The sequence below is a fragment of the Acomys minous genome (genome assembly GCF_964271855.1).
Source record: "Acomys minous genome assembly, chromosome: 2".
NCBI lineage: Eukaryota > Metazoa > Chordata > Mammalia > Rodentia > Muridae > Acomys > Acomys minous.
In genome coordinates, this window is record NC_140484.1 from 3,543,692 (window position 1) to 3,555,000 (window position 11,309).

The window sequence follows — 11,309 nt, forward strand, 5'->3', positions numbered from 1 at the left end:
AGATGCAAGGGGAAAGCTTTTCAATAAAAAAAATTCTATACCCAACTAACCTATCAATGAAGAGTGAAAACATTTCCATCTTCAAGAATTCATAAAAGTGCATCTTCCAGTGTCTCTTTAGGAAACAATAGGAAATACGAAAAAGGTGAGAGTGAACATAAAACCATTATAGATAAATCCCCCAACACGACAGATAATTATGCCCAGGTTGACACGCAAACAGCCCAAGCTGGCACCAGCGACCAGGAAAGGAGTATCCAAGAAGATAACGGAGACGAGCCCTTGAAACTGTTTGCACTTTGGGAAAGAGTATTAACTCCATGTTACATTACATATCTCGGAATTGTTGGGGAGAAATGTAACAAATTTAGAAACACAAGCAGATAAGCTGGGTGTGGCGGTGCATGCGTAGCCAGAGCTTGTGAGGGGACGCAGGAGGATCCAGAGTGCAAGGCCCTCCTCCATAGCATATTTAGTTTGAGAACAACCCGGGTTACATGAGACTCTGTCTCAAGACAATCAAACAAAAAGAGGTGAGAGGAAGGAGCCGAGCAAATGAGCAAAAATGAAGGGAAAAAAGTGTGAACCTGAGCAAAGTGGCTCAAGCAATGATTAGTACCTGAGTAGCCATGACAACACAAACACTGACGTGATCTAACTCCGGAAGCATGTCTGCTCTTTTAAGTGGGAGGCAGTTAGAGGATAGCAGTAAATCCACTGAGGGAATGATTTCCTGACCAAAACTGATAAGACTAAGTGTAGCAATAGTATAATACATTGAATAAAATATGCAAAACCTGCCTTCCCCAGGAAAAAGGGAAGAGAGTCAGGAAACATAATATTTTATTAGAGAGCTTTTTGCACTGTCAGATTGATTGAGAATTAGAAATTAAATTCAAGAGAGATAAAAATAAGAAAATACATGTTCATAAAAATGAATAAAGTCAGTGGCATGGAGCTCAAGGTGCACAAAATATTAATTCTGGAGATTTGTTCTATGTGTATGAATGTTTTGCCTGAATGTGTGTATGTACGCCCTGTGCTATTCCTGTGCGTATCTGAGGCCCTCAGAGGGCAGAAAAGAACAGCAGGTGCCTTGGAGCTGGAGGTACAGGAAGCTGAGAGCCGCCATGAGAGTGTAGGAACTGAGTCCAGGTCGCCTGCAAGAACAGCAAGTGCTCCTCAACACTGAACCTTCTCCCCAGTCCCCAAACCTGGGCTTCACTCATTATTTTCTATGTGCTGGTGGCCCCTGAATGATCTATCAACCTCTGTGCCGTAGTTTCCAAAGTAGCTGTCAACGTCCATTTCAGAAAGACGAGGGCTCAAACAGGGTGAACCACATAAGCACCGAACAACCGGCAAAGTGCTAGTCTGACTGCAGGTCACTGGCGGTCACCAGAACTCCCTCTGCTTTCCTATAAGGAAAATGAATATTGAAAGGTATTTGACTCAGAACAAAAGGACACCCCAAAAGAAAAACAGGCGGAGCGCTATAAAACACAGATAGCTTTACATCTTCACTTTCTTCCTCTCCCCTCCCCCTCCCCTTCCCTGCCCCTTCCCCCTCCCTCCTCCCCTCCCCCTTCCCTGCCTCTCCCCATCCCCAAGCCCCTCAACCTTCCCTCCCCCCCCCCCACTCTCTATGTGAAAACAGTCATGCCCTGGTACAGGTTTGGAGGCCATAGGACCTCCTGAAATAGACTCTTCATAGAATTCCTCCACAAAATGGAGATCCGAGAGGTTGAGCTTTGGTCCATGGAATAGCTCAGGGAGAAGCGTGCCCTGCTGCTCCAAGCATGCAGACCTGCTGCTTGGAAGATGCTCTTCCCCTGTGTAGAAACTGGGCTGTGGTGAGCCCCCCGCTGCCCGCACCCCAATGGGCGCACATCCATCCAACTGAAGCAGGAGAGTTTGAGAAAGAGAAAAGAAAAGTAGGGGCCCAGCCCAAAGACTGTCAAGAAAGAGTGAACTTGGAACTGTCCAAGCTGCTGAAAGACACCTGATAGACTTCCCTGCCTTCCTCCTTCTGATAATGTTGGAAAAAACAAAGGTGTGGGACATCCTTCTTTCTGCACAGGAGGTCGGTCACTGGAATGCCCTTTCACAAAAAAGAGTAGCCACCCTTTTCTTTTAAGATGGACTATTTTTGGAATGGAGGGGAGTGGGCTCATCCTGGCATCCTCATCACCACAAGAACAAACAAAGCAAGCTCCCAAATGCCTGTCAACAAAAATGAACAACACTTCTATTTGAATCAGATAACCAAGATAAAAAATATCACACCATTTTATTTTCATCACTTTCCTCGTTTCTGAAGATAATTCTCACCACATCATCCCAAATCCAAATAAACCAACTTTAAGAAGCGTCAGACACTGGAGAATAGTGCAAATGAACAGAGCGCCATGCTTCAATTTTGAGAAACAGCTAAGACTGCTTTGGTTGTGAAAAACCCCAACAACTATGGGCATATTCTTAAAGTGTTACACACTTACGGGTAAACACAGTTAAAATGTCAGTGTACCTTTGATGACTTGAGGTTTGTTTCATATTTCTCTGTATAAAAAAGTCAGTCACAGTAAGAAAAACAGGAAGAACTTTAAAAAGAAAAGCTCTCAAACAAAATAAACAATTCATAGGAAAACTAACATGCTAGCTTTCAAACAGGGGTTTGGAGCCCTGACACAAGGAAAAACTATGAAAGAGAATTACAGCCCTTTCATCAGGAGAAGCCTAACCAATAACAATGCAGGGAGAGTGCCTTTGTCAAAGACAAAGAGGAACCAGAAAAGGACATGCACACACTACAACACACACACACACACACACACACACACACACACACACATACAACACACACACACCACACACCACACACACGTACACCACACACAAATACACCACACACACCCAACACACACCACACACACACATACACCACACACAAACACCACACAAATACACCACATACACACACACATACCACATACACACACACACATACCACACACACATACACCCAACACACAACATATACACATACACCACACACAAACACCACACAAATACAATACACACACGCACACACCACATACCCATATACACCACACACAAATACCACACAAATACAACACACACGTGCACACACGCACATACCACATACCCACGTACATCACACACAAACATCACACAAATATAACACACACACACACACACACACACACACAAACACACGAGAAAATGTCTGACAAATGATAGCCTGGCCCCACAAATCCTGATAACATGACATTCTACTTATTAAAAACATCAGTCTTGGAAGACTCCAGGCACAGTAATTTTGAAAATGTACACAAGTAAATTAAAACCAGGCTTATGATTCTTCTTATTGCAAGCCGCTTGCCCAGATTGCTCTGCAAAACAGATGCAAATTTTTAAATTAAAAAAGAAGAAGAAAGAGTCAGTGTGAACATTGATGACTTTAAGCATGAGTCCCAAGTTTTTTGTTTTTAATTGGAATGTAATCTGAAAGTCTTTTGGCGCACGAAGAAACCATGTTTCTTTTTTTTTTATAGGAAAATTAGTTGCAGAATAAAGAGAGTAAATACTAAACCTGCAGATAGAAAGCATATGCAAATGTTTTATGTAATTTATCTGACTCGTTGGTAGCAGTCACTTTGGGACCTTTTTCTTTATCACTGGACATGGCCCTTTTGGCTGTGGAAGTCGCAGAATAAAACGCCTGGAGAACCAGAAGAGAGGCTGGCGGCCCACGGACCCAAACAGCCCGTGTCTCCCCCGTTCTCACCCACGGGCCCAAACAGCCCGTGTCTCCCCCGTTCTCACCCACGGGCCCAAACAGCCCGTGTCTCCCCCGTTCTCACCCACGGGCCCAAACAGCCCGTGTCTCCCCCGTTCTCACCCACGGGCCCAAACAGCCCGTGTCTCCCCCGTTCTCACCCACGGGCCCAAACAGCCCGTGTCTCCCCCGTTCTCACCCACGGGCCCAAACAGCCCGTGTCTCCCCCGTTCTCACCCACGGGCCCAAACAGCCCGTGGCTCCCCCGTTCTCACCCACGGGCCCAAACAGCCCGTGGCTCCCCCGTTCTCACCCACGGGCCCAAACAGCCCGTGGCTCCCCCGTTCTCACCCACGGGCCCAAACAGCCCGTGGCTCCCCCGTTCTCACCCACGGGCCCAAACAGCCCGTGGCTCCCCCGTTCTCACCCACGGGCCCAAACAGCCCGTGGCTCCCCCGTTCTCACCCACGGGCCCAAACAGCCCGTGTCTCCCCCGTTCTCACCCACGGGCCCAAACAGCCCGTGTCTCCCCGGTTCTCACCCACGGGCCCAAACAGCTCGTGTCTCCCCGGTTCTCACCCACGGGCCCAAACAGCCCGTGTCTCCCCCGTTCTCACCCACGGGCCCAAACGGCTCGTGTCTCCCCGGTTCTCACCCACGGGCCCAAACGGCTCGTGTCTCCCCCGTTCTCACCCACGGGCCCAAACGGCTCGTGTCTCCCCCGTTCTCACCCACGGGCCCAAACGGCTCGTGTCTCCCCCGTTCTCACCCACGGGCCCAAACGGCCCGTGTCTCCCCGGTTCTCACCCACGGGCCCAAACGGCCCGTGTCTCCCCCGTTCTCACCCACGGGCCCAAACGGCCCGTGTCTCCCCGGTTCTCACCCACGGGCCCAAACGGCCCGTGTCTCCCCCGTTCTCACCCACGGGCCCAAACGGCCCGTGTCTCCCCCGTTCTCACCCACGGGCCCAAACGGCCCGTGTCTCCCCCGTTCTCACCCACGGGCCCAAACGGCCCGTGTCTCCCCCGTTCTCACCCACGGGCCCAAACGGCCCGTGTCTCCCCCGTTCTCACCCACGGGCCCAAACGGCCCGTGTCTCCCCGGTTCTCACCCACGGGCCCAAACAGCCCGTGTCTCCCCCGTTCTCACCCACGGGCCCAAACAGCCTGTGTCTCCCCCGTTCTCACCCACGGGCCCAAACAGCCCGTGTCTCCCCGTTCTCAGTGCCTTCACTTACAAGACAAACAGGACCGAAAATTGTTGGCAGGTTCAAAATTCCAAATGAGCTAAAACATGAGAATTATCTAAATAATTGGAAAGCCCTATCTAACTGGTTTGTCTTCTGCCTGCTCCTTAGAGTGAGGCCCAAGAGTCCGGTTGGGCCGAGTGAAGCAAGAGACCCAGAGAGCAAGCGAGACCTGCCATTGTTTGTCACGCGGCAGAAGGGCACAGCCTGCTGCTTTAAGCCAGGTGAGGTAAGTGAGCTGGCGCACGCGTGGCAAGCTGTCCTCAGGTACCACTACAACTTTGGGTTCAGCTAACAACTGTGTTCTTTTCCTTAAGGGTTTGTGCTGTTTCGAATGTTTTTTAAGGATTATCATTTACTTTGTCATGAACGTCACAGGATAAAGTACTTATTGCTGGGAGTATTTTTGATGAGGAATGAAAAAAAAAAAAGAGGTGCGTCACTTTATTCCTCCCCCTGACAACTCTCTGCCCCATCCAGCAAACACGTATGTAACCCACTCATACTTTGTCTCCAGGCAATGAGGGAACAGGAGTCTGAAACCCACTGACAACCTTTCCTGAGCTCTGTACTCATGGCGGTGTCCATGTAAAGGAAGCTTATATTCTGTAAAGGAGACTAGAACACAGGATGAACAGAAGGAGTCTTGAGTTTTAGGCAGATTTGATGTGCACCCCAAGGCAGTATACAAGGAAGCCGCTTCCTTTCCCTGAACGGAAAGGCGACCTAAGAGCAATTCTGGAATCTCTAACTACGTAGTGAATGAATCTAAAAAGAAAATTGAAATGACAGGGTTAGTCCTCACCAGAAAACATCCTCCCCAAATTCCAGGCTTGAGGCTACCATCAGCAACAGCCCCGCTTTTAATGGCTGGCTGGGGGGGCAGGGGGGCTGGCGGGGGTAGGGGGTGGGGTGGGGTGAGGGGGTAGGGGAGGGGTGGGGTTGGGGGAATGAGGGGCTGGGGGTGGAGGGGGGTGGAGGAAGGGGAGGGGAGGGGGAGTGAGGTGGGGGAGGGGGATGGGCTGGGGGGAGGGGGGGAGGGGGTGCTGAAGGAAACGCCAGTCACCGAGAGGATGCCACATCCCCTCTGCATAAATAATAACATCCCAACCGACAGATTCTTGGCTCAACCAGTCTTCTGTTAGACATGTAGACTAGTCAAAAAGAAATATTTATTAGAGGAAGATTGGAAAGGGGGAAACTGGAAATGATCACTCAAAATAAGGAAAAAAATATGAGCCTCATTAAAGGAGAAAAAATATGGGCATTTGGAGCTAGCCAGGCACCAAAAATCTGTACGAATAAACACTGAAGTGGCAGTCCTGTGCTGGCATGATGGCCTCTGAAGGTGTAGTGACTCGAACAGAATCACCCAGGAGGCTGGGGCCAACCTCTCACGTGCCCCAGAGGACCCACAGGTGCCAAGCAGCCTCTCAGGATGACAACGTTATATCAGGAAGTGGTTTCTATGATCAGTGTCTTCCCCAAAGCCTCAGGACATCCTAGACCTCGTTATTTTTAGTCTAATTATTGTTCTGCAAAAGGTACCCTCATTCACACAAATGCCCAGTCTTTCTGTATCCTCTTAAGTATCTGTAGCAGTTATTTCATTATTATGTTTCTAAAATTAATTGCTAAGTTTATAAAAAACATAATTTATTTGCTTTCAGATTTTCTGCCTTTGTGTTTTTCAAGTTCATTTTATTCTTTTATTATTAAAAGACATAAATAAAACACCCAGCTCTTCTGCTTTAAAACTCGTTATTTTATGTTTATCTGCTTTCTGTGTTTTCCTCACAAACAAAATGTCCCAGCAAGTCACCTCTAGATTCTTTCTTACTACATTGACTAGTTGTTTTATCTCACCCAGCTTAAAGAACTTCTTTTCAAGCTAAGTTTTGTCTGTCTGTCTGTCTATCTGTCTGTCTGTCTGTCTGTGTTTGTTTGTTTTAAGAAGGATCAGGAGGCACTGTAGGGGAATCTCTGTGAAGTGGAGCCTGATGTCTGGGTACAAGCCAATGTGGGTATACCTAAAACCTGGGCTGAGGGAAAGTTTTGTTGTTGTTGTTGTTGTGGTTGTTTATTTTGTTTTGGGTTTTTTGTCTTGTTTTTTTGGTATTTTTTCCCCAATGTTAGTCTTTGCTAGAAGTAAACAGAGAAAGATAAGCAGTGAGTAAAAGAATGCCAGGCGAGTCATAAGTATCTCCTACAGGCAGCCATACTAGGGCGCTGCAGCGGCGGGGACTGTGGCTGCAGCTTAGGCTCCATCTGTTATGACCAGGCACTGTCAGGGGTCTGCAGTGGTGAAGGGGGGGGCAGGAGTCCGGGCTTTAGTTCTGAGGTGCTAATTACTTTGGGCTTGGGAAAATGTCACCATTCACAAAAATGGAAGAAAAAAAATTTTAATGTCACGGCCCTAGATGACACTTCTGACTTTTGTTACTGTAGATAGACGGTGAAGGGGACAAACGGTTTCCTAGGTAGCTCTTTCCAGCTGGTGAGGTTGACATCCTCCTTAGGGGGTTTCTTGAGCAGTCTGTGGCATCCAGAGTTCTGGAAGGGTTCACTGTGGAGGGTCCCACTTCAACAGCCTCCAGATGCTGCTCATATCTACCTTGCTATCCACCATCAATGCTGGAGGAAGAGTGGAGGAGGACAGACTTCCTCAACGCTCTCCATGCCTACATAGCTAGCTGCCTAAAGTTCTTCCCTGGCAAGTTGAGACCCTAAAATCACTTAGGAAATAGACACCAAACCAATCTGACTGCTCCCAGCTGACTCTGGGGACACAGAGGGGCTTAGGGTCTCTACTCTAGCTGACTTCGTGCTCTGGAGGGTAGCCAGTGGGACAGGCCCAGATAGATAGGCTGTCCAGGCCCGTCTTGTAAACATTTCAGCAGTTGAGTATCACCACCGGAGTTCACTGTGAGAGTTCAGAGATCCATTTTCAGTGCTGTTTACTGACGGGGTGGTAGCATTTTCCACAGTCTTGGTCTGATTTTGTAGACCTTGTAGAGCAAAATAAATGAGAAGAATTAGCAAGAATATGCAAACAGAACTGTGTTCACGGCTAGCAACAGGGTGGAGTCCTTTAATTTGATTAGAACGGAGTAGCTGTGACACCTCCACATAGCATGTCAGTCACCCACAATTTAAAGACTGGTTCACTGCTCACTTTAACTTCGCTTACACTTATACTTTCCCCTAAGAACAGCTGAGGGTCTGGGACTTGGGGTTGCCTCAGCGTCACAGGACCCGCTGGCTCCTTGGGATTTCTTTTACCAGGTGTTCCACCTGTGTGAGGACAGGTCACAGGCTTTCCCTGACCATGGCTTCTCTTGGAAATGTGAAGGAAAACTTTTCCTGCGTGTTAACCTTTCTCTTTATAGAATGGCCACTAGTTAGTCCACCTGTTGGGGTCTCCATGTCCTCCATAAACAAATGGACAGATATGTGACTCACCAGGTCATTCTGGGAGATTTCCACAGTTCTCTGGCACCAGGCTAAACTTGGAGGGCAAGAGGCAAAATATTTCCCTTTTAAGCCTCTGTCCACATTAGTTTACACATCTAAATATAGCTAAGGGACTCTGAGGAGGTCAGGTACCCTGGCCTAGTACTACTAGCTATTGTGTCGGGCCTAGATAAGGCAAAACCCAAATACCTCTCAATAAGGCTTGCTTAGCATCGTAGCATCTCAAAGTCCCATCTTCTGCACATAGCATATTCATACCTTCTGTTAATTGCTTAGAATTTCTTGCTTTCTTTCCCATTCTGGAAAAACATCCAGCCAACTTCATCTTCACACACAGTCAGTCTTTACTAAACATATTTTTATTCTTACATCTCTTCAATGTTTATTTTCTGAGACATGTGGTCTCACGTTATATAGCTCTGACAATCCTGGAACTCACTTTGTAGACCAGGGTGGCCTCAGATTCACTGAGATCCACCTGTCTCTGCCTCCTAAGTGCTGGAATTAAAGGCACGTACCACTACACCAGGTTTTCTTTCTTTTTTTTTTTTTTCTACTTATGGTTCCCTTTTATTTTGTTTTCTTTATTAATATTGAACAGTAGCATAGACAAATAAAATTTCTATTTTATTAAAGGAGAGTTTAATGCAAAGAGCATGTATAGTGTGACATACACAGTGTTTGAATATGAGGTTTTGTAAATCTCAGGCGAATTCCATTGAAAACACAAGAAGATCCTTTTTGTGTTTGGCATGATCTGAAACAAAGCATGACCCGGCCTTGCTTTTGGTCTTGAGTGAACGCAAGGAGCAGACAGAGATAAACGGCGCATGCACAGCGAAACACCATCCAATGCATGACTTCGGCATCTAACAGAAGTCAGCCAAGGGAGCCTGTTAAAACTGACGCTGAATTCTCGACTGAGGACTTCCGACAGAGAATCCTCCACGGAGACGCCTGTTGGACATTCCTGTTGTGTGTTGTGGGCCTACTTTCCCTTTAGGTGTTCAAAGGCACCATGCTTTTGTGTCTGGGTGTTTTGTTGTTTTTCTTTCTTCCTGTTACCGTGTCGGGGGCCAGCCAGCCCCAGGAAAGCGGAATCCGGAGGACACTTAGCTCTGAGACAGAGAGAACCAAACCCTTCCTTCTGAAACAGCTTCTGGGTACGCTTCGCCTACGAAGCGTCTCTGCAGAAAGCACTGTCTCCCTGCACAGCCGAGCACAGCAAAGGCTTATGTTCTCCCAGGAGTGGAGAAGAAGGGCCCAGAACATTTAGCAGAAGCGGACAAAAGAGTGGAGCGTCCAGATATAAGTGAGTATATACCATTTGACTCTTTCTGCTTGTGAGTCAACTCACTCATTATGGTAATTTCGAGTTCCATCCATTTGTCCACAAATTTCGGGAAATCCTTGTTTTTAATAGCTGAGTAGTATTCCATAGTGTATATGTACCACAGTTTCTTTATCCATTCTTCTACTGAGGGACACTTAGGCTGTTTCCATGTTCTGGCTATTATGAATAAGGCCGCTATGAACATGGTTGAGCATATGTCCCTGTTGTGTGGTAGAGCATTTTCTGGGTTTATTCCAAGGAGTGGAATAGCTGGGTCTTGAGGAAGCCCTATTCCCATTTTTCTGAGAAAGCACCAGATTTCCAAAGTGGTTGTACCAGTTTGCATTCCCACTAGCAATGAAGGAGTGTTCCTCTCTCCCCACATCCTCGCCAGCATGTGGTGTCGCTTGAGTTTTTGATCTTAGCCATTCTAATGGGTGTAAGATGGAATCTCAGAGTTGTTTTGATTTGCATTTCCCTAATGACTAAGGAGGTTGAGCATTTCTTTAAGTGTTCCTCAGCCATTCAATATTCCTCTGTTGAGAATTCTCTGTTTAGTTCTGAGCCCCATTTTTCAATTGGGTTATTTGGTTTGGTGGTGTTTAATTTCTTGAGTTCTTTATATATTTTGGATATTAGACCTTTGTTAGATGTAGGGTTGGTGAAGATCTTTTCCCAGTCTGTAGGCTGTCACTTTGTTGTCTTGACAGTGTCTCCTGCCTTACAGAAGCTTCTCAGCCTCATGAGGTCCCACTTATTAATTGTTGACATTAAGGCCTGGGCTGTTGGTGTTCTCTTCAGGAAGTTGTTCATGTCCCATGAAAGTCTTCACTTACCAGGAAAGTGGGACAGAGGGGAAGACTTCCTACTGGGACTCTAGGTGACAGAAGCAGGGGAGAATGGGGAAATAGATGGATCCAGAGGGTCCTAGAAACCTTCAAGAAGAACATTATGATGCGCAGATCTGGGCCCAGGGGTCCTGCTCAAACTATGGCACCAGCCAAGGACAATAATACATGCAGTAAACTTCGAACCCCTACCCAGATCTAGCCAATGGACAGGACATTCTCCACAGTTGAGTGGAAAGTGGGGACTGACTTTCATATGAATTCTGGTGCCCCATATTTGACCATGTCCCCTTGATAGGGAGGCCTGGTGGCACTCAGAGGAAGGATAGCAGCTTAACAAGAAGAAACTTGATACCCTACGAGCATATACAGGGGGAGGAGGTCCCCCTCAGTCACAGTCATAGGGGAGGGGAGTAGGGGGAAAGCGGGAGGGAGGGAGGAATAGGATACAAAGGATGGGATAACAATTGAGATGTAATATGAATAAATTAATAAAATATATATTTAAAAAAGAGTGGAGCAAAGAAGTCTCACAGGCCCGCTCTATCCTAGCCAATGAAACGGCAGGCCTGAGAGGGAGAGCAGGATGCAGAGACAGTGGGGCCAGCA

General features: G+C 47.3%; 1 long non-coding RNA gene across 1 annotated transcript in view; it reads right to left on the minus strand.

Moving 5' to 3' along the window:
* Nucleotides 1–6,350: 6,350 nt before the first annotated feature.
* The window catches only part of LOC311607987, a 9,845-nt gene continuing 4,886 nt past the window's right edge, over nucleotides 6,351–11,309 (minus strand). The window contains exon 3 of the long non-coding RNA XR_014782806.1: nucleotides 6,351–8,053. This is a non-coding gene — a long non-coding RNA (uncharacterized lncRNA). The remainder of the gene's footprint in view (nucleotides 8,054–11,309) is intronic.